The sequence below is a fragment of the Nerophis ophidion genome, linkage group LG06, assembly GCF_033978795.1.
Source record: "Nerophis ophidion isolate RoL-2023_Sa linkage group LG06, RoL_Noph_v1.0, whole genome shotgun sequence".
NCBI lineage: Eukaryota > Metazoa > Chordata > Actinopteri > Syngnathiformes > Syngnathidae > Nerophis > Nerophis ophidion.
In genome coordinates, this window is record NC_084616.1 from 2,916,861 (window position 1) to 2,941,965 (window position 25,105).

The 25,105-nt window shown below is 40.8% G+C and overlaps 1 protein-coding gene and 1 long non-coding RNA gene across 6 annotated transcripts in view; one reads left to right on the forward strand and one right to left on the reverse strand.

The window, feature by feature from the left end:
* Window positions 1-25,105, reverse strand: part of LOC133554079 (paired box protein Pax-7-like) — a 109,768-nt gene that overhangs the window by 53,809 nt on the left and 30,854 nt on the right. The gene's annotated exons all lie outside the window — the stretch shown is intronic.
* LOC133554080 (uncharacterized) overlaps window positions 1-25,105 on the forward strand; it is an 89,862-nt gene that overhangs the window by 23,133 nt on the left and 41,624 nt on the right. The window contains exon 3 of the long non-coding RNA XR_009807056.1: window positions 4,081-4,261. This is a non-coding gene — a long non-coding RNA (uncharacterized LOC133554080). The remainder of the gene's footprint in view (window positions 1-4,080; window positions 4,262-25,105) is intronic.

Genomic DNA, 25,105 nt, shown 5'->3' on the forward strand with positions numbered 1-25,105 from the left:
AGTATGAAAATATTGAAGAAACTGAAGCTATTGAGCGAATAGCTATTGAGGCTATTCATAGCCATAGCATGGCCGAATAGCTGCGTTAGCATCGCCGGTAAAATGTGCGGACCAAACGATCAGGACTTTCGCATCTTTTGACACTGGAGCCACTTAAATCCGTCGATTGGTAAGTGTTTGTTTCGCATTAAATGTGGGTGGAAGGAAACGTAATATAGTTGCAAATGCATCTGCAGGTTATCCATACATCTCTGTGCCATGTCTGCTTTAGCACCGCCGGTAAATAGCATGTTAGCATCGATTAGCGGAGCATGTTAGCATCGATTAGCTGGCAGTCAACATCAACAAAACTCACCTTTGTGATTTCGTTGACTATCGTTGCAAATGCATCTGCAGGTTATCCATACATCTCTGTGCCATGTCTGTCTTAGCATCGCCGGTAAAATGTGGAGACACTCTGGTACATTCAATGGGGGTCTGGTGGCAGATTTCTTGCCAGTGGTGCAACTTGAATCCCTCCCTGTTAGTGTTGTTACACCCTCCGACAACACACCCACCAGGCATGATGTCTCCAAGGTTCCAAAAAAATAGTCAAAAAAACGGAAAATAACAGAGCTGAGACCCGGTGTTTGTAATGTGTTGAAAATGAAAATGGCGGCTGTGTTACCTCGGCGACGTCACGTTCTGACGTCATCGCCTCCAGCGCGATAAACAGAAAGGCGTTTAATTCGCCAAAATTCACCCATTTTGAGTTCGGAAATCGGTTAAAAAAGTAGATGGTCTTTTTTCTGCACCATCAAGGTATATATTGACGCTTACATAGGTCTGCTGATAATGTTCCCCTTTAGGAGACGCAATCCTCTGCTCAGAAGGAACATAAAGACATTGTATCAACTACAGAAAAGAGCTATAAAGATTATTCATAAAGTAGATTACTTAGAACACACTAACATTTTATTTATTAACTCTGGACTATTGAAACTACAGGAGCTAGTAAAGCTACAGACATTGTGTGTCATGTTTAAGGCTAGAAGTAAAACATTACCAGCAAATTCCCCAAAAATGTTTGTCATCATTTCTGAGAATACAGAGCATTAAAGAAAAGGTCATTTCAAACAACAATATTCAAGGACAACTTTAAAACAAATGTGTACATCAATGGTGGGGGTAAAATTGTGGAATTCTCTTTACAACGAGATAAAAAACTGTAAAAAATATATTCCAATTGAAAAAAATATATAAAGATAGAACAATAAGATCATATGGACAGCCATAAGTGTTTACATTTTGTTTTTTATTTATTATTTTACTTATTTTTGGTCTGGTTTTGTAATCGCTCTGTATCATTCCGTGAGGTGTATATTATATATATTATATTATTACTATTGTTTTCTTGGTTTGGTTTATACATTATGAAGTTTTGCACTTGTTGTGTTTTTCTTGTGTTTTTTGTTTTTGATTGTTTCATTACATGTGGATATATGTGTCGGCTTAAATGATATTCATGACGTAAGATAATGTTTTATGTCAAAGAGGGCAGGAAATTATAAGATTTTCTTCATCCTGCTCCTTCTCAGGAATTGTGTGAATTTAAATTGTATAATTGTGGCGCAGCGGGGAGAGTGGCCGTGCACAACCCGAGGGTCACTGGTTCAAATCTCACCTAGAACCAACCTCGTGACGTCCGTTGTGTCCTGAGCAAGACACTTCACCCTTGCTCCTGATGGGTGCTGGTTGGCGCCTTGCATGGCAGCTACCTCCATCAGTGTGTGAATGTGTGTGTGAATGGGTAAATGTGGAAGTAGTGTCAAAGCGCTTTGAGTACCTTGAAGGTAGAAAAGCGCTATACAAGTACAACCCATTTATTATTTATAATTATGTATCGTTCTAAATGCACATCAATGAATGAGGTAAATAAAAAATGAATGAATGAAAAAATGAAGTTTAGTGGATCAGCTTACAGCGTGCTACCAAGTCAAATCTGAGGAACTACGGGCCTGATCACCTAAAATACAAATATATAATACTAAATAGTGCGTGGAAAGTGAGAAATTGTGTGTACTATTAGTGGGCGTGCTGTAGGTCAGTGGTTCTCAAATGGGGGTACTTGAAGGTATGCCAAGGGGTACGTGAGAGTTTTTAAAATATTCTAAAAATAGCAACAATTCAAAAATCCTTTATAATAATATTTATTGAATAATACTTCAACAAAATATGAATGTAAGTTCATAAACTGTGAAAAGAAATACAACAATGCAATATTCAGTGTTGACAGCTAGATTCTTTGTGGACATGTTCCATAAATATTGATGTTAAAGATTTTTCTTTTTTTGTGAAGAAATGTTTAGAAGTAAGTTGATGAATCCAGATGGATCTCTATTACAATCCCCAAAGAGGGCTCTTTAAGTTGATGATTACTTCTATGTGGAGACATCTTTATTTAGAATTGAATCGCTTGTTTATTTTTCAACAAGTTTTTAGTTATTTTTATATCTTTTTTTTTTCAAATAGTTCAAGAAAGACCACTACAAATGAGCAATGTTCAGTTTAATAAATCAGAAACTGATGACATATTTTACTTCTTTATCTCTTTTTTTCAACCGAAAATGCTTTGCTCTGATTAGGGGGTAATGTTCACAGGGGGTCCAAACAAGCGGCCTGCAGGCCACAATTGCGAGCACCAATAGACTAAAAAACAGCTTTTACCCAAGAGCCATAGTAGCACTAAACAGGCACTGAGTGAGCACAATATGTCCATCATGTCCTCATGTGTAATGTTTAAATGTTTTTCTATTTTTTCGGACTACAATGTGCAATAATGTTTTATGTATGTGTGTGTATATGTGTTCATAACTTTTATGGACAGAATTTCTAGGCGCAGTCAAGGCGTTGAGGGGTTCCGGTTTGGTAACCGCAGGATTAGGTCTCTGCTTTTTGCAGATGATGTGGTCCTGATGGCTTCATCTGACCGGGATCTTCAGCTCTCGCTGGATCGGTTCGCAGCCGAGTGTGAAGCGACCGGAATGAGAATCAGCACCTCCAAGTCCGAGTCCATGGTTCTCGCCCGGAAAAGGGTGGAGTGCCATCTCCGGGTTGGGGAGGAGACCCTGCCCCAAGTGGAGGAGTTCAAGTACCTAGGAGTCTTGTTCACGAGTGAGGGAAGAGTGGATCGTGAGATCGACAGGCGGATCGGTGCGGCGTCTTCAGTAATGCGGACGTTGTATCGATCCGTTGTGGTGAAGAAGGAGCTGAGCCGGAAGGCAAAGCTCTCAATTTACCGGTCGATCTACGTTCCCATCCTCACCTATGGTCATGAGCTTTGGGTCATGACCGAAAGGATGAGATCACGGGTACAAGCGGCCCAAATGAGTTTCCTCTCCCTTAGAGATAGGGTGAGAAGCTCTGCCATCCGGGAGGAACTCAAAGTAAAGCCGCTGCTCCTCCACATGGAGAGGAGCCAGATGAGGTGGTTCGGGCATCTGGTCAGGATGCCACCCGAACGCCTCCCTAGGGAGGTGTTTAGGGCACGTCCAACCGGTAGGAGGCCACGGGGAAGACCCAGGACATGTTGGGAAGACTATGTCTCCCGGCTGGCCTGGGAACGCCTCGGGATCCCCCGGGAAGAGCTAGACGAAGTGGCTGGGGAGAGGGAAGTCTGGGTTTCCCTGCTTAGGTTGTTGCCCCCGCGACCCGACCTCGGATAAGCGGAAGAAGATGGATGGATGGATGGATGTGTATATGTATTCATATGCATGCAGATATGCATCTGTGTGGATACATATACATATACATAGATACATCTGTCATCTCTATCTTTTTTTTTTTCTTTTTACTATTTATACTACCATATTGTATATGCACCTTAGGAGGAGCTGCTCCAATTTCGTTGTTCTTTGAACCTGTTCATTGCAATAATGACAATAAAACTCTATTCTATTCTACAATTGGCCCGCAGGCCGCATGTTTGAGACCCCTGCTCTTAAGACTGTGAGTGCATGAAAGCACAGAAGCGTGAGGATGAATATGAGCGTGACCGGGCTAAAGATGTAGGATTGAACATCACACGTTTGTGCTTTTTAGATATGTCTGCAGTGTCCGGGCTGCATCTCCGTCAAGCAGCAGCATCGTTGTCACGGATCAGCATGGGATCCTTGGCATGAAGTTTGACAGCCCAGTGGAGGAGGAGGAAGGGGCTCCGTCTTTTCAAATGATAATAGGAAGCAGAGATTACAGCGAGGACCACGCTCAGCCTCCACCTAAGGTAGGTCTTATCAGCCACGTTAGGCAAGCACAATAATGACCGCTGCACACGAGGTGTAAACAACTCAGTGAGAGTATGATTAGTAAAGCGCCGCGTTCTTTCTCTCCAAATCCCCGGCATTGTGCGCCGCCACAAAAACTTGCAAAGTAAATGGAATTCATTCCCAGCTAAGCCGTGTCTTCATTGTTGTGGTAAAATGGCACATTCTGATGAACTAATAATAATTCAATTGCTCCACTTTTTGCCGTTCGAGCGAACGTGGCCAAATCAATTTGCAGTTATGTAATGAGATTGAGAGCTCGACAGTACGTCCCTCTGTGGAAACAGATTGTCTTTTCTTTCATCTTCCCTCACAGAGGAAGGCTGCCAGACGCATAAAAAGTCCAAATATTGCCAAACTGGTAAAGGTTATGGTGGAGGTTTGTTTCCAACAGATTTGGTTTTTCTGCTCCATATTCAGAGGTGGGCAGAGTAGCCAGAAATTGTACTCAAGTAAGAGTATGTTACTTTAGAGATGTATTACTCAAGTAAAAGTAAGTAGTAGTCACCCAAATATTGACTTGAGTAAAAGTAAAAAGTATGTTGTGAAAAAACTACTCAAGTACTGAGTAACTGATGAGTAACCTGTTTGTTTAATGATGACGGCAACAAGTAATGCACAAAAACATAAAAATAGCAATGAACAAATTCAGAGCCAGGAATATCTCTTAAGCAACTAAAACAATAATATATAATAAATAATGTGCTTTGTGGACTTGGAGAAGGCATTCGACAGTGTCCCTCGGGAAGTCCTGTGGGGAGTGCTCAGAGAGTATGGGGTATCGGACTGTCTTATTGTGGCGGTCCACTCCCTGTATGATCAGTGTCAGAACTTGGTCCGCATTACCGGCAGTAAGTCGGACACATTTCCAGTGAGGGTTGGACTCCGCCAAGGCTGTCCTTTGTCACCCATTCTGTTCATAACTTTTATGGACAGAATTTCTAGGCGCAGTCGAGGCGTTGAGGGGTTCCGGTTTGGTGACCGCAGGATTAGGTCTCTGCTTTTTGCAGATGATGTGGTCCTGATGGCTTCATCTGACCGGGATCTTCAGCTCTCACTGGATCGGTTCGCAGCCGAGTGTGAAGCGACTGGAATGAGAATCAGCACCTCCAAGTCCGAGTCCATGGTTCTCTCCCGGAAAAGGGTGGAGTGCCATCTCCGGGTTGGGGAGGAGACCCTGCCCCAAGTGGAGGAGTTCAAGTACCTAGGAGTCTTGTTCACGAGTGGGGGAAGAGTGGATGGTGAGATCGACAGGCGGATCGGTGCGGCGTCTTCAGTAATGCGGACGTTGTACCGATCCGTTGTGGTGAAGAAGGAGCTGAGCCGGAAGGCAAAGCTCTCAATTTACCGGTCGATCTACGTTCCCATCCTCACCTATGGTCATGAGCTTTGGGTCATGACCGAAAGGATAAGATCACGGGTACAAGCGGCCCAAATGAGTTTGGGTCTCTCCCTTAGAGATAGGGTGAGAAGCTCTGCCATCCGGGAGGAACTCAAAGTAAAGCCGCTGCTCCTCCACATGGAGAGGAGCCAGATGAGGTGGTTCGGGCATCTGGTCAGGATGCCACCCGAACGCCTCCCTAGGGAGGTGTTTAGGGCACGTCCAACCGGTAGGAGGCCACGGGGAAGACCCAGGACACGTTGGGAAGACTATGTCTCCCGGCTGGCCTGGGAACGCCTCGGGATCCCTCGGGAAGAGCTAGACGAAGTGGCTGGGGAGAGCGAAGTCTGGGCTTCCCTGCTTGAGCTGCTGCCCCCGCGACCCGACCTCGGATAAGCGGAAGAAGATGGATGGATGGATGGATATTAAATAATATATATTTGGTTTTATACTGTATTGAAAAAAAATTTTGAAAATGAATTTTACCTTTGCAAGCTCATTATACTATTGGCTAAGTTTTGTATTCATAAATGTAAGTTTCTCAATACCCGACCTGTTTTTGTGCCTTTAAAAAAGATTTAGAACTCTACATTAAAACGCTCTACCTCTAACAAGAAAAAAGCTGTGAAAACGATGATGTTGTGTTCCAAATTGAAGTTATTTACTGAGATTGAGTGACCCTATGGCTTTGCACTTTGCTTATTTTATATATATATATTTTTTTGCATTCTATTTTGGTTACTTTGAATTTACAACCCCCTGGCGCTGTTTTGTACATTTTTTTATACTGTTTTGTACTATTTTTGTACTTTGATTATTATTTTCAACTTTTTATAAATGTTGAAATTTATAAATAAAGGTTCCATCCATCCATTTTCTACCGCTTATTCCCTTTGGGGTCGAGGGGGCGCTGGTGCCTATCTCAGCTACAATCGGGCGGAAGGCGGAGTACACCCTGGACAAGTCGCCACCTCATTGTTTATAAAAAAAAGTGCAGTTAATCATGTGACCGCCTGGCTCTGTTTGATTGGTGAAACGGAGTCAAACGTCACCAGTGACTGCATTTGATTGGTGAAACAGAGTCAAACGTCACCAGTGACTGCATTTGATTGGTGAAACGGAGTCAAACGTCACCAGTGACTGCATTTTATTGGTGAAACGGAGTCAAACGTCACCAGTGACTGCATTTTATTGGTGAAACGGAGTCAAACGTCACCAGTGACTGCATTTGATTGGTGAAACAGAGTCAAACGTCACCAGTGACTGCATTTGATTGGTGAAACGGAGTCAAACGTCACCAGTGACTGCATTTGGTTGGTGAAACAGAGTCAAACGTCACCAGTGACTGCATTTTATTGGTGAAACGGAGTCAAACGTCACCAGTGACTGCATTTTATTGGTGAAACGGAGTCAAACGTCACCAGTGACTGCATTTGATTGGTGAAACAGAGTCAAACGTCACCAGTGACTGCAGTTGATTGGTGAAACGCAGACATGTGATAGATCTTACTTTGAAGGTCTGTCTGACAAACCAAAACAAACAAAGCGTGCATTGACAGATGGATAAGTATCAGTAGCGAGTAGAAAGCTGAATGTAGATAAATGGAGCGGAGTGAAAGTAGCGTTTCTTCTCTATAAATATACTCAAGTATAAGTAAAAGTATGTTGCATTAAAACTACTCTTAGAAGTACAATTTATCCCAAAAGTTACTCAAGTAGATGTAACGGAGTAAATGTAGCGCGTTACTACCCACCTCTGCCCATATTGCACACTGTAGCAGTGCTGTAAGAACTAAGGCCTAACCCTAACTAACTCTGAGGTGCAGCTTGCTGGCCTCTTCAGTTTGACCCGCGAGACGTCATGAGTTCAACCTCGGAGTGTTTTCAAAAATATCGTTAACTCCAGGGACAATCTGAATGCCACACCTTGGCTGCAATCTTGTGGATAATGTGAACAAATCACATCAATGACCCTCAAAAGTACATTGAAGTAATATCCATCCATCCTTTTTCTACCGCTTATTCCCTTTTGGGGTCGCGGGGGGGCGCTGGCGCCTATCTCAGCTACAATCGGGCGGAAGGCGGGGTACACCCTGGACAAGTTGCCACCTCATCGCAGGGCCAACACAGATAGACAGACAACATTCACACTCACATTCACACACTAGGGACCATTTAGTGTTGCCAATCAACCTATCCCCAGGTGCATGTCTTTGGAGGTGGGAGGAAGCCGGAGTACCCGGAGGGAACCCACGCATTCACGGGGAGAACATGCAAACTCCACACAGAAAGATCCCGAGCCTGGATTTGAACCCAGGACTGCAGGAACTTCGTATTGTGAGGCAGACGCACTAACCCCTCTGCCACCGTGAAGCCCCCTGAAGTAATAGCACATCATATATTTATATGACACAATCCAAACAACCTTCCCTTGTCATGGTGCAAAAAGCAAATGCAACTAATATAAAGGTCAACACAAACGGTCCCACATAACACAACCTGCACACTGAACATTGTGGATAGTATGAAAAATGTCCAAAAACTATTTAAAAAAAATCTAAAATGATGGGAAAAATGTAAAACACTCTCTCCGCACTTATCAATGTTTGGTACATTTTAGCTGCTTAATATTTATGATTGATTACAAAACTTTAAGAAGGTCGTCACAAAAGTAAACAGGGTAGCCATCAAACTTTCACATACTCTTAATATCCAATTATATTAATTATATATCCAAGGTATTGATTATATATCCATTATATTACAAAGCCCAAAAGCAGTGAAGTTGTCACCTTGTGTAAAAGGTAAATAAAAAGAATACAACAAATCCTTTTCAACTTATATTCAATTGAATAGACTGCAATGACAAGATATTTCATCTTCACACTGACAAACTTTATTTTTTTGCAAATATTTGAAATTTGGTGCCTGCAACATGTTTCAAAAAAGCTGGCACAAGTGGCAAAAAAGAGTGAGAAAGTTGAGGAATGCTCATCAAACACTTATTTGGAACATCCCACAGGTGTGCAGGCTAATTGGGAACAGGTGGGTGCCATGATTGGCTATAAAAACAGCTTCCATGAAATGTTCACTCATTCACAAACAAGGGCGGAACGAGGGTCACCACTTTGTCAACAAATGCCTGAACAGATTGTTTAAGAACAACATTTCTCAAGCAGCTATTGCAAGTCATTTAGGAATTTCACCATCTACGGTCCGTAATATCATCAAAAGGTTCAGAGAATGTGGAAAAATCACTGCACGTAAGCCATGATATTACACACCTTGGATCCCTCAGGTGCTACTTCATCAAAAAGGCTATTTTGTGTAAAGGATATCACCACATGTGCTCAAGAACACTTCATAAAACCACTGTCAGTAACTACAGTTGGTCGCTACATCTGTAAGTGCTAGTTAAAACTCTACTATGCAAAGCAAAAGCCATTTATCAACAACACCCAGAAACGCTTCGTTGGGCCTGAGCTCATATAAGATGGACAGATGCAAAGTGGAAAATTGTCCTGTGGTCTGACGAGTCCACAGTTCAAATTGTTTTTGGAAACTGTGGACGTCGTGTCCTCCGGACCAAAGAGGAACAGAACCATCCAGACTGTTCTAGGGTGAAAGTGTTGTAGTCAGCATGTGTGATGGTATGGGGGTGTATTAGTGATTGTTGTAGGGTGAAAGTGTTGTAGTCAGCATGTGTGATGGTATGGGGGTGTATTAGTTATTGTTGTAGGGTGAAAGTGTTGTAGTCAGCATGTGTGATGGTATGGGGGTGTATTAGTGATTGTTGTAGGGTGAAAGTGTTGTAGTCAGCATGTGTGATGGTATGGGGGTGTATTAGTGATTGTTGTAGGGTGAAAGTGTTGTAGTCAGCATGTGTGATGGTATGGGGGTGTATTAGTGATTGTTGTAGGGTGAAAGTGTTGTAGTCAGCATGTGTGATGGTATGGGGGTGTATTAGTGATTGTTGTAGGGTGAAAGTGTTGTAGTCAGCATGTGTGATGGTATGGGGGTGTATTAGTGATTGTTGTAGGGTGAAAGTGTTGTAGTCAGCATGTGTGATGGTATGGGGGTGTATTAGTGATTGTTGTAGGGTGAAAGTGTTGTAGTCAGCATGTGTGATGGTATGGGGGTGTATTAGTGATTGTTGTAGGGTGAAAGTGTTGTAGTCAGCATGTGTGATGGTATGGGGGTGTATTAGTGATTGTTGTAGGGTGAAAGTGTTGTAGTCAGCATGTGTGATGGTATGGGGGTGTATTAGTTATTGTTGTAGGGTGAAAGTGTTGTAGTCAGCATGTGTGATGGTATGGGGGTGTATTAGTGATTGTTGTAGGGTGAAAGTGTTGTAGTCAGCATGTGTGATGGTATGGGGGTGTATTAGTGATTGTTGTAGGGTGAAAGTGTTGTAGTCAGCATGTGTGATGGTATGGGGGTGTATTAGTGATTGTTGTAGGGTGAAAGTGTTGTAGTCAGCATGTGTGATGGTATGGGGGTGTATTAGTGATTGTTGTAGGGTGAAAGTGTTGTAGTCAGCATGTGTGATGGTATGGGGGTGTATTAGTGATTGTTGTAGGGTGAAAGTGTTGTAGTCAGCATGTGTGATGGTATGGGGGTGTATTAGTGATTGTTGTAGGGTGAAAGTGTTGTAGTCAGCATGTGTGATGGTATGGGGGTGTATTAGTGATTGTTGTAGGGTGAAAGTGTTGTAGTCAGCATGTGTGATGGTATGGGGGTGTATTAGTGATTGTTGTAGGGTGAAAGTGTTGTAGTCAGCATGTGTGATGGTATGGGGGTGTATTAGTGATTGTTGTAGGGTGAAAGTGTGGTAGTCAGCATGTGTGATGGTATGGGGGTGTATTAGTGATTGTTGTAGGGTGAAAGTGTTGTAGTCAGCATGTGTGATGGTATGGGGGTGTATTAGTGATTGTTGTAGGGTGAAAGTGTTGTAGTCAGCATGTGTGATGGTATGGGGGTGTATTAGTGATTGTTGTAGGGTGAAAGTGTTGTAGTCAGCATGTGTGATGGTATGGGGGTGTATTAGTGATTGTTGTAGGGTGAAAGTGTTGTAGTCAGCATGTGTGATGGTATGGGGGTGTATTAGTGATTGTTGTAGGGTGAAAGTGTTGTAGTCAGCATGTGTGATGGTATGGGGGTGTATTAGTGATTGTTGTAGGGTGAAAGTGTGGTAGTCAGCATGTGTGATGGTATGGGGGTGTATTAGTGATTGTTGTAGGGTGAAAGTGTTGTAGTCAGCATGTGTGATGGTATGGGGGTGTATTAGTGATTGTTGTAGGGTGAAAGTGTTGTAGTCAGCATGTGTGATGGTATGGGGGTGTATTAGTGATTGTTGTAGGGTGAAAGTGTTGTAGTCAGCATGTGTGATGGTATGGGGGTGTATTAGTGGCCAAGGCATGGCTAACTTACACATCTGTGAAGGCACCATTAATGCTGAAAGGTACATACAGCTTTTGGAGCAACTTATGTTGTTATCATGGACGCCCCTGCTTATTTCAGCAAGACAATGCCAAGCCAGGTGTTACAACAGCGTGGCTTCATAGTAAAACAGTGCGGGTACTCGACTGGCCTGCCTGTAGTCCAGACATTGAAAATGTGTGGTGCAATATGAAGGCTAAAATATGAGGCAGGAGACTGTTGAACAACTTAAGTTGTACATCAAGCAAAATGGGAAAGAATTCCACTTCAAAAATGTGTGTCCTCAGTTCCTAAACCTTTGAGTGTTGTTAAAAGAAAAGGCCATGGTAAAAATGCCCCTGTGACAACTTTTTTGCTATGTGTTGCTGCCATTAAATTCTATGTTCATGATTACCGTATTTGCAAAGAAATAATGAAGTTTGTCAGTGTGAACATAAAATATTTTGTCTTTGCAATCCATTCAATTGAATATAAGTTAAAATGTGTCATACTTGGACTTGGATTTGTTTTGCTTCTTCCACGGAAAGGATGATTGCCACTCAGACGAGAGTGTGAGTACATATTTGATTTGGGGCGGCATGGCGTAGTGGGTAGAGCGGCCGGCCAGAAACCTGAGGGTTGCAGGTTCGCTTCCCACCTATTGACATCCCAAAAATTGCTGCCGTTGTGTCCTTGGGCAGGACACTTCACCCTTGCCCCCGGTGCCGCTCACACTGGTGAATGAATGTTGAATGAATGTTAGGTGGTGGTCGGAGGGGCCGTAGGCGCAAACTGGCAGCCACGCTTCCGTCAGTCTACCCCAGGGCAGCTGTGGCTACTGATGTAGCTTACCACCACCAGGTGTGAATGTATGTTGAGTCCCACTTCTCTGTGAGCGCTGTGAGTGTTTAGAAAAGCACGATATAATCAGTTTTTATTTTTTATTTTTTTTAATGTAAACACTATAGTACAAAACAGGAAAACAAAGGGCGCGCACAATGGCGGATAACAAACTAGACTATGCTCAAACAAAAACAGCACAATGGCATGACTATATACAAATGAACAAAAGACTACATGTGGCACAAAACAAACCAAAAACTTGCACTGAGGCATAAATACAAAAACTTACGTGGCGTGGTCAAAACAACAAACAGCATGGCATGACTATATACAAATGAACAAAAGACTACATGTGGCACAAAACAAACCAAAAACTTGCACTGAGGCATAAATACAAAAACTTACGTGGCGTGGTCAAAACAACAAACAGCATGGCATGTAGGATGGTACATGAAAATGTGGTTAAGGTATCAGAAGGAAAGGTAAAGTTTCCAGGACAAGGACAGAAACAAAATGGCTTAAATAATGACTATGATGATGACTAGAAACAGGTGTGAGGGCTGAGGACAGGGGCGTGACTTGAGGGCAAGGTGAAAATCAATGGGTTGGCATGGAGACAAAAACAAACCAGGAAGTGCAAAAACAGAACTGAATGTCCAAAAAAACTAAACATAACATGACCAAACATAACAAAAACACAACATAATCCACGGGCGTGACAAAAAGGATTTGTTGTATTCTCTTTTTATTTAGCATTTACACAACGTGACAACTTCACTGCTTTTGGGTTTTTGTACATGTGATTTTCTTATTTTTGTTCAGTTTTCTAAATTAAAAAAACTAACTTTTTACATTGTCATCGTGGGTATTGTGTAGAATTTTGAGGACAAAAATGGATTTATTTCATTTAGGAAGACGGCTGTAACATAACCGATGTGGAAAAAGTGAAGCCCTGTGAAAATATTGATATTTGACTCACAAATTTCCCGAGCTGGCAAACGAGGCCAGAGTTGTTTCATTCCTTGCAGACAAAGCGACTCACGCTTGGCAGTGACAAAAAGTCCCTGCGTCGACAAAACCTGCGCCGGCATTGTTTCACGCGGCCATTGTCCCTGCGAGCACCCGCTTACTTATTAGGAACTTTCTACAGAATGATCTCGCTGGGGAGAAAAGGAGTTTCCCTAAAAGGCAAATATGAGCACTAAGGATATATTTGACATCCCAGTGGTAAATCCTGCCCACACAAAGATGCGGGCATTATGTCTTATAGTCCATGCAAAGTCCTGATCTCCTTCCCTGCTCGGGCGAGCGTCTTTATTTAGGCCCTCAAAATAGCCGTAAACAAGAAGAAAAATGGCGACTATTAATAACCAGCCATATGTATTAGAGCGGGGAGCAAATATGATAAGAGGGGCCCCTCTGAAGATGGGCTCGACACGGCTTAAAGAAAGTTTGTTTCCTTTCATTGTGAAAGCTTTACAATCGGTCAATGATTTGTGGCTAAAGCGCTTTGATAGATAAATAGGAATGTTGTGTTTGCTCAGGGAAAAGACAACTTCCATGCCAGTCACAGACTTTTTACATTATCTACAGCACGGGGCCAAAGCAGCTCACTTCTAGCAGCACATTCTAGAAATACTATTACAAAAAAAACTTTAAAAATTGGAATGAAAAAAGCAAACAGCTGAAATTTAACAAGAAAAAGTTGCATTGTTGACTTAAATAATGTATTTCCTTGAATTGCCGCCGGGTATAAAGTATGCGCCTTTCTAGAATTAACGCCGGGTCAAACTCGTTTCGCAAAATAATTAGTGCATGCTTAGCATTACCGCCGGCTCAGGATTAACGCCGGGTCAAACTTCCATCCATCCATCATCTTCCGCTTATCCGAGGTGGGGTCGCGGGGGCAACAGCCTAAGCAGGGAAAACCAGACTTCGCTCTCCCCAGCCACTTCGTCTAGCTCTTCCCGGGGGATCCCGAGGCGTTCCCAGGCCAGCCGGGAGACATAGTCTTCCCAACATGTCCTGGGTCTTCCCTGTGGCCTCCTACCGGTTGGACGTGCCCTAAACACCTCCCTAGGGAGGCGTTCAGGTGGCCTCCTGACCAGATGCCCGAACCACCTCATATGGCTCCTCTCGATGTGAAGGAGCAGCGGCTTTACTTTGAGTTCCTCCCGGATGACAGAGCTTCTCACCCTATCTCTAATGGAGAGACCCGCCACATGGCGGAGGAAACTCATTTGGGCCGCTTGTACCCGTGATCTTATCCTTTCGGTCATGACCCAAAGCTCATGACCATATGTGAGGATGGGAACGTAGATCGACCGGTAATTTGAGAGCTTTGCCTTCCGGCTCAGCTCCTTCTTCACCACAACGGATCGGTACAACGTCCGCATTACTGAAGACGCCGCACCGATCCGCCTGTCGATCTCACCATCCACTCTTCCCTCACTCGTGAACAAGACTCCGAGGTACTTGAACTCCTCCATTTGGGGCAGTCTACGTGTGCTTTGTGGACTTGGAGAAGGCATTCCACCATGTCCCTCGGGTCAAACTTGTTTCGCAAAATATTATTTTTATTAGCGCATGTCTAGAATTTCCACCGGGTCAAACTCGTCACGTCAGGAGTGACACTTCACCTGTCATCATTTTCAAAATGGAGGAGGCTGATTTCAATCATTTGAAGTCGCAGAAAGGGAAGAAGATTAAGAGCTATTCAGTAGGATTTAAAGACCTACTGAAATGAGATTTTCTTATTTAAACCGGGATAGCAGCTCCATTCTATGTGTCATACTTCATCATTTCGCGATATTGCCATATTTTTGCTGAAAGGATTTAGTAGAGAACATCCACGATAAAGTTCGCAACTTTCGGTGCTAAGAGAAAAGCCTTGCCTGTACCGGAAGTCGCAGATGATGACGTCACTTGTTGATGACTCCTCACATATTCACATTGTTTATAATGGGAGCCTCCAACAATTCGGACCGAGAAAACGACAATTTCCTCATTAATTTGAGCGAGGATGAAAGATTTGTGTTTGAGGATATTGATAACGACGGACTAGAAAAAAAAAAAAAAGAATAAAAACAAGTTAAAAAAAAAACGCGATTGCATTGGGACGGATTCAGATGTTTTTATACACATTTACTAGAATAATTCTGGGAAATCCCTTATCTTTCTATTGTGTTGCTAGTGTTTTAGTGAGTTTAACAGTACCTGATAGTCTGAAGTGTGTGTCCACGTCCGGGTGTTGACGCGCAGTGTCTCAGGGAAGTCGACGGCAGCTGTATGGGCGGCACAAGCTCAGCTAATCTCCGGTAAGAGGCGACTTTTTACCACAATTTTCTCACCGAAACCTGCTGGTTGACATTCGGTTGGGATCCATGTTCGCTGTGATCCATAGTAAAGTTTCACTTCCATGAATTTTAAACAAGGAATCACCATGTGTTTGTGTGGCTAAAGCTTCCCAACTCCATCTTTCTACTTTGACTTCTCCAATATTAATTGAACAAATTGCAAAAGATTCAGCAACACAGATGTCCAGAATACTGTGTAATTATGCCGTTTAAGCAGACGACTTTTAGCTGTGTGTGTGTGCAGCGCTCATATTCCTAACAGCCCGTGACGTCAAGCGTACACGTCATCATTACGCAACGTTTTCAAGAAAAAAAAACCCCGGGAAATTTAAAATTGCAATTTAGTAAACTAAAGCGGGCGTATTGGCATGTGTTGCAATGTTAATATTTCATCATTGATATATAAACTATCAGACTGTGTGGTCGCTAGTAGTGGCTTTCAGTAGGACTTTAAGGTCCAACCTATTGAATATGCTAAAAAGAACAGTAAGCAGCTATGTTTTATTAATATACCGTAGCTGCGTGTGTCAAATATGAGTCATTAAATGACTCCCGCCTCCTGGTGGTAGAGGGCACTAGTGATCCTTCTTGCGACTACTCGGCTGCAGAAGAAGTGACAACAAGCAGCAAGAGTGAGCAGCGATCCTTTATTTTTTCCTCTCGCTTGCACTTTTAACGGGGAGGATTACATATCTAAAATAAAACAGTTTTCTAAACTGGACTTTCAATGGAAGCAGGAGGTAATAAAGGAAGATCTCCATCGAGACAGAGAGACTTTTAAAACTGAAGAAAGATAAGGAAGACTTCTATAAACAAGTTATCGATGCTTTTGATCAGAAGGAGCTGCGCATGGACTTCATTTATAAGTAAAGGTAAGACCATAATAACGTTTTTTTTAAATTAAATGCGCTTTTCATGATGGTATCCTTACATCACACTCAAATTTATAAGCGCAGGCCTAGATTTACCGCATGTCTTTGGTAAGTGCCAGAGTGAGAAGAGGTTTTAAATTAATTAGCGCCCCGGCGGCAATTCAAGGAAATACGGTAACATAAAACTGCTTTTCAGGCTGGGTTTTTATTTCTTTAAAACTGCAAAATATTGATAAATCTAAATCCTTGTTATGAATTATTGACCTATTTAAGGCATTAAATGTTCCACTTTGAAATATGTTTTAGGGAAATATTCCATATTTTGTGTGTTTGTCATTCAGAAAACAACTTTTATATGGCAAAAAGGGCAAAAAAAAAACCCCGAACAAAACAAATACCAAAAATTAAAATGTAAAATAAAAGGTTTAGAGATTTAAGTGTTGGAATTAAAAAAGAAAAAAAACACTTTAATGAGTGGGGGCCCTTGGAAGCCCCAATAATTTTAGTGGGATTTTTATTTTAAAAACTGTGATTGCTCCAAAAAATAATAATGAATCAAATCAATGTTGTTATGAATTATTGACCTTTTTAAGACTCCAATTGCTTCACATCAGATATTACACTTTGAAATATGTTTGGGGAAAATATTGCATAATTTATGTTTTTGTCATAAAGAACAACATTTTTATGACAAAAAGGGCATAAAAACGAACAAAACAAATAAAAAATATTAAAAAGTTTTAATCTAATAGAGCTGAAGTTGATCTAGAGATGTAAGTATTGGAAGTAAAAATAAATAAATAAATAATTATTTTAAACATTTTTAAGAGTCGGGGCTTTTGGATCCCCAAGAGTTTTAATAGATTTTTTTTTTTTAACTTTCATTGCACCAAAAATAATAATACATATACAATAATAATAACATATACAATAATAATAATAATAATACAATAACTCATTGCACATGATGCACTAAGTAGAATGATGCGGACACGTTTGTTACTTGATACTTTGTAATACGTTTCTGCCCTGGAGACTTTGTATGTGTGAATGAAATGTAACTGTAATTGTTTAAAACTTGTTTATATTGACAAATGTGCTGTTTTACTTGTTGTATTTGTCAGCTTGTCTGCTTAGCTGTTGTGTATGTGCTAGCTAGCACCAAGTAGCCTATAGCCTAGCATTTTACCTTTGGTCAATGACTTGACTAAAAGAGAAGAAATTGTGTGCTTATTGGAGGACATTTGGATGATAAAAGTAAACACACTGCAGAACTGCTTGTATCGCGCATGATACCACACAAGTGAAAACAATATGGGACTGCTTGTATCGCGCATGATACCACACAAGTGAAAACAATATGGGACTGCTTGTATCGCATATGACATCGCACAAAAGCGAACAGGCTGCAGGACTGCTTGTATCGCACATGATATCGCACACAAGCGAACAGGCTCCAGGACTGCTTGTATCGCGCATGATACCACACAAGTGAAAACAATATGGGACTGCTTTTATCGCATATGATATCGCACAAAAGCGAACAGGCTGCAGGACTGCTTGTATCGCACATGATATCGCACACAAGCCAACAGGCTGCAGGACTGCTTGTATCGCACATGATATCGCACACAATCAAACAGGCTGCAGGACTGCTTGTATCGCACATGATATCGCACACAAGCCAACAGGCTGCAGGACTGCTTGTATCGCACATGACATCTCACACAAGCAAACAGGCTGCAGGACTGCTTGTATCGCACATGGTATCGCACACAGGCCAACAGGCTGCAGGACTGCTTGTATCGCACATGATATCGCACACAAGCCAGCAGGCTGCAGGACTGCTTGTATCGCACATGATATCGCACACAAGCCAACAGGCTGCAGGACTGCTTGTATCGCACATGATATCGCACACAAGCCAACAGGCTGCAGGACTGCTTGTATCGCACATGATATCGCACACAAGTAAACAGGGACGCAGGACTGCTTGTATCGCACATGATATCGCACACATGTAAACAGGGACGCAGGACTGCTTGTATCGCACATGATATCGCACACATGTAAACAGGGACGCAGGACTGCTTGTATCGCACATGATATCGCACACAAGTAAACAGGGACGCAGGACTGCTTGTATCGCACATGATATCGCACACATGTAAACAGGGACGCAGGACTGCTTGTATCGCACATGATATCGCACACATGTAAACAGGGACGCAGGACTGCTTGTATCGCACATGATATCGCACACAAGTAAACAGGGACGCAGGACTGCTTGTATCGCACATGATATCGCACACATGTAAACAGGGACGCAGGACTGCTTGTATCGCACATGATATCGCACACATGTAAACAGGGACGCAGGACTGCTTGTATCGCACATGATATCGCACACAAGTAAACAGGGACGCAGGACTGCTTGTATCGCACATGATATCGCACACAAGCCAACAGGCTGCAGGACTGCTTGTATCGCACATGATATCGCACACAAGTAAACAGGGACGCAGGACTGCTTGTATCGCACATGATATCGCACACATGTAAACAGGGACACAGGACTGCTTGTATCGCACATGATATCGCACACAAGTAAACAGGGACGCAGGACTGCTTGTATCGCACATGATATCGCACACATGTAAACAGGGACGCAGGACTGCTTGTATCGCACATGACATCGCACACAAGTAAACAGGGACGCAGGACTGCTTGTATCGCACATGATATCGCACACAAGCCAACAGGCTGCAGGACTGCTTGTATCGCACATGATATAGCACACAAGCCAACAGGCTGCAGGACTGCTTGTATCGCACATGATATCGCACACAAGCCAACAGGCTGCAGGACTGCTTGTATCGCACATGATATCGCACACAAGTAAACAGGGACGCAGGACTGCTTGTGTTGTACATCTGAGACGTAAGATTCTTGTTATTTTCCTGAATTAAACTGGGGGGGGGGGGGGAACAGGTTATTTTATTGTAGGTTTTTTTTGGTATTTATTTTATTTTATTTTTTATTTTTTTGGGGGGGTAGAAAGAAAGGAAAAAGGTGTCTGTTTCTTATTCCTTGTATTTTTTTCTTCTCAAACAAATAAATACATTAAAACTAATAATAAGATTAAAATGTGATTGAAAAGATATCAGTTAATAATTTGCACACATTTAGTCTTTTTTATTATACAGTTTTGCACATAATTTATTATTATTAAACAGTTATTAATATTATTTTCTGTATTTAGACAGTTGCAGTATCACACACTAGCACATGTTTACCAGCCAACAGGGTTGACCTGATACCAATATTTTGGGACTGGTACCGGTACCAAAATGTATTTCGATAGCTTTCTAAATAAAAGGGACCCAAACATTTTTTTAAATTATTGTCTGTATTGGAACAAAAAATGTTAGTGTACATGAAACGTGTTTATTATTGTCATTTAGTCCTTCAATAAAATGTTGAACATACTAGACAACTTATCTTTTAATAGTAAGTAAACAAACAAAGACTCCTAATTAGTCTGCAGTAACATATTGTGTCATTTATACACCTATTATTTTATACACATTATGAGGGACAAACTGTAAAAATTGATGCAACTTGTTCTTTTACCGTTAGTATCTGCTTATTTTCTGTTTGAACATGTTCTATCTACACTTCTGTTAAAATGTAATAATCACTTATTCTTCTCTTCTTTGATACTTGACATTAGTTTTGGATGATACCACACATTTAGGTATGGATCCGATACCAAGTAGTTACAGGATCATACATTGGTCATATTCAAAGTCTTCATGTGTCCAGGGACATATTTACTGACTTTATAAACATCATATGAATTTAAGAAATAAAAAAACATTTTGTGACGATAAAAATTATTGATGTAATCATAGTAGTACTGACTAGATGCGCACTTACACTTGGTATCATTACAGTGGATGTTAGGTGTAGATCCACCCATGGCATTTGTTTATATTCATAAGTGCTAGCTTGTGTTAGTGGTGAGCTATTGTATTCTCCTATGGTGTGTAGTGAAGCATGTTTAGCTATTCCTCGTCCTCCAGTGATAATGCTACTTGGAATAAACTTACTTTAATTGTCACCATGGTGGCCAGAATTAGTGATTTAGAAGTAAAACCAGCAATGTCGCGACGTGACGACGACGGGGATGTGGGAGACCGCTACTTTTTAGAAGCGGTAAAGTACCGAATATGATTTATTAGTACGGCGGTACTGTACTAAAACTGGTACAAGCCAATAATAAACAAGGAGGAGTACAAAGTGGGGAGTGGACACAGCACTGCAGATGTACATTCATTCACTGCAGATGTACATTCACTCCAAGCGGGAGCATTAGAAATGCTGATCAGCTTGGCAGCGCAGCGTCTAAGCTTTCCTTTCAGCGTTTTGCTGTTGTCTACTTCAATCGCGTCACCGTGAGGGAGTCTTTTCACACGTATTCATGCCTCTGCCTGCAGGCCTCAATGCTTGCCACTTTGCAAACTGTCAGCCTGCGTGTCTCCAGTATGCTGCCCGATTCTCTTCACATTGTTTCCTTCTCTTCAATCAACTCACTCCCCACACACACACACACAATCTTGTATTAGTTACCTTCTTGAGACCTGAAGTGAAGTGAATTACAGTGGGGCAAAAAAGTATTTAGTCAGCCAGCGATTGTGCAAGTTCTCCCACTTCAAATGATGACAGAGGTCTGTCATTTTCATCATAGGTACACTTCAACTGTGAGAGACAGAATGTGGAAAAAAAATCCAGGAATTCACATTGTAGGAATTTTAAAGAATTTATTTGTAAATGATGGTGGAAAATAAGTATTTGGTCAAGCATTCAAAGCTCTCACTGATGGAAGGAGGTTTTGGATCCAAATCTCAGGATACATGGCCCCATTCATTCTTTCCTTAACACGGATCAATCGTCCTGTCCCCTTAGCAGAAAAACAGCCCCAAAGCATGATGTTTCCACCCCCATGCTTCACAGTAGGTATGGTGTTCTTGGGATGCAACTCAGTATTCTTCTTCCTCCAAACACGACGAGTTGAGTTTGTACCAAAAAGTTCTATTTTGGTTTCATCTGACCACATGACATTCTCCCAATCCTCTGCTGTATCATACATGTATCCATTTTGGTATAAACTCAACTGGTCGTGTTTGGAGGAAGAAGAATACTGAGTTGCATCCCAAGAACACCATACCTACTGTGAAGCATGGGGGTGGAAACATCATGCTTTGGGGCTGTTTTTCTGCTAAGGGGACAGGACGATTGATCCGTGTTAAGGAAAGAATGAATGGGGCCATGTATCCTGAGATTTGGAGCCAAAACCTCCTTCCATCAGTGAGAGCTTTGAATGGTTGACCAAATACTTTAATAATTCTTTAAAATTCGTACAATTTTTTTTCCACATTCTGTCTCTCACAGTTGAAGTGTACCTATGATGAAAATGACAGACCTCTGTCATCATTTGAAGTGGGAGAACTTGCACAATCGCTGGCTGACTAAATACTTTTTTGCCCCACTGTAAGTATTATTAATTGTACTTGTTCAGTTTCAGTTTATATCCAACATGCATACGATACAATGTCATGCATCACATATTTCCAGTTGATTCATTACAGCACATCCGAAAAAAAGTAGGAAGAAGCTGAGCTTATTTAATCCTAGCCCTTTTCGTACCTTAACAGTGTTCTCTTATTACCTTGTTCTCTGTAACAGAACAGTAATTAAAAAAATATTATACCATAGTAAGTAAACACATATCAAATACATAAATAATAATTGTCTAAAAAAAGGGTTCATGGTGTTCATCATAATTAATTACCTGAAGTTATGTTATATACCCTATTTGATTTTATTTAGAAACATTTTTATGATTTTTTTATTACAATGATAATTTTATATTTTTGCCTTTTGTAATTTTATGTTAGGTTTATTAGCTACTTCTAAGTTACAAATCCTGGCCCCCATGGTGACAAATAAAGTAAGTTTTTAGCATGAATTGATTAACGTGGACCCCGACTTAAACAAGTGGAAAAACTTATTGGGGTGTTACCATTTAGTGGTCAATTGTACAGAATATGTACTGTACTGTGCAATCTACTAATACAAGTATCAATCAATCAATCAATCAAAGTATCTTTATCACCGGAGGACGAGGAATAGCTAAATATGCTTCACTACACACCGCAGCTCACCGATGTCACAATGTAAACAAACGCCATGGGTGCATCTACACCTGACATCCACTGTAATGATACCAAGTACAGGAGCGTATCTAGTCGATACTACTATGATTACATCAATATTCTTTAGCATCACAAAATCTTTTTTTCCTTTTTTAAAACTCCATACTACGTTTATAAAGTCAGTAAATATAACAAAGCTCAAACAAAATCTTGTTGATATGTATGACTTAAGAGTTATTTATGACAATGACAATAAAGGAATTGATTGATTGATTGACACATGAGGACTTTGAATATGACGAATGTATGATCCTGTAACCACTTGGTATCAGATCAATACCTAAATGTGTGGTATCATCCAAAACTAATATCAAGTATCAAAGAAGAGAAGAATAAGTGATTATTACATTTTAACAGAAGTGTAGGTAGAACATTTTAAAAGAGAAAATATTGCGACACCTACCCTTTACATCAGTATTTCTTAACCATGTTATTATTAGTTTATTAGGCCTTATATTTTATTATATGATCCTGTAACTACTTGGTATCACATCGATACCTAAATGGGTGGTATCATCCAAAACTAATATCAAGTATCAAAGAAGAGAAGAATAAGTGATTATTACATTTTAACAGAAGTGTAGGTAGAACATTTTAAAAGAGAAAATATTGCGACACCTACCCTTTACATCAGTATTTCTTAACCATGTTATTATTAGTTTATTAGGCCTTATATTTTATTATATGATCCTGTAACTACTTGGTATCACATCGATACCTAAATGGGTGGTATCATCCAAAACTAATATCAAGTATCAAAGAAGAGAAGAATAAGTGATTATTACATTTTAACAGAAGTGTAGGTAGAACATTTTAAAAGAGAAAATATTGCGACACCTACCCTTTACATCAGTATTTCTTAACCATGTTATTATTAGTTTATTAGGCCTTATATTTTATTATATGATCCTGTAACTACTTGGTATCACATCGATACCTAAATGGGTGGTATCATCCAAAACTAATATCAAGTATCAAAGAAGAGAAGAATAAGTGATTATTACATTTTAACAGAAGTGTAGAAAGAACATGTTAAAAGAGAAAATAAGCAGACATTAACAGTAAATGAACAAGAAGATGAATAATTAATTTTTTTTTTACAGTTTGTCCTTTTATAATGTGTATAAAATAATAGGTGTATAAATGACACAATATGTTACTGCAGACTAATTAGGAGTCTTTGTTTGTTTACTTACTACTAAAAGACAACATTTGTTTTTGTACCCTAAGATTTTTCTGTTCAAATAAAGACAATAATAATTTATTTTTGTCGTCACCGTTATTTAGAAAAGTATCATAATACATTTTGGTACCAGTACCAAAATATTAGTATCGGTACAACCCTACTTCATATTATGTTCAATACATTCTATTGTATTGTTGTTATGTAATATTTCTTATCTAAAAGAGAATAGTTTTGGGGGGTTCGCTGATTAAATTGGATTTAAATTGGCAAGGAGCTCGGTTAAAGAACACATTTAATGCACCAGAGTACTTTATGTCAACATGTGAAAGTGAAAAACAGTAAAGCGTGATGGCCGTTTGTGTCAATAATTCAGGACTCCCGCTAAAAAGAAATGTATAATGTGAAATTAATTGAGCGGAAGCTGATGAAAAGACTTTCTTCCCCGGGGGGCGAATAAGTGGTTATGAAGGTGTCCTCACATCTCTCGTCCTGCAGCTTTAGCGCCGGAGTTGACGAGCGAGACGTGGAAAATAGTTGTGAATATTGTCTGGCAGGCTCACCCAAGGTCATTTGGCAGGATGAAAGTGGTTCCCTGTTTGAGTCCGGTCACCTCTTTGAAGCCTGATTGTTGCTGCCGCTAAGCAGTCAGACACTTGACAACTAAAACACTCATCCTTCACTGCCAGTGAGACCTGGTGTCTGTCGGGACAATTACAGGACAAAGTTGTATTCCCACCCAAACAGGCTTTGGCAGAAAATAATGCAAGCATCCATGAAATACAATAATATGGCGGACATTTTGTTGGTTTTCAAGCAGTGAAGTTGTCACCTTGTGTAAATGGTAAATTAAAAGAGAATATAATCATTTGCAAATCCTTTTCAACTTAGTGTATTTTCTGCACTATAAGGCGCACCTTCAATGAATGGCCTATTTAAAACCTTGTTCATACAGTGGGGCAAAAAAGTATTTAGTCAACCTGCGATTGTGCAAGTTCTCCCACTTCAAATGATGACAGAGGTCTGTCATTTTCATCATAGGTACACTTCAACTGTGAGAGACAGAATGTGGGGAAAAAATCCAGGAATTCACATTGTAGGAATTTTAAAGAATTTATTTGTAAATGATGGTGGAAAATAAGTATTTGGTCAAGCATTCAAAGCTCTCACTGATGGAAGGAGGTTTTGGCTCCAAATCTCACGATACATGGCCCCATTCATTCTTTCCTTAACACGGATCAATCGTCCTGTCCCCTTAGCAGAAAAACAGCCCCAAAGCATGATGTTTCCACCCCCATGCTTCACAGTAGGTGTGGTGTTCTTGGGATGCAACTCAGTATTCTTCTTCCTCCAAACACCACCAGTTGAGTTTATACCAAAAAGTTCTATTTTGGTTTCATCTGACCACATGACATTCTCCCAATCCTCTGCTGTATCATCCATGTATCCATTTTGGTATCAATCAATCAATCA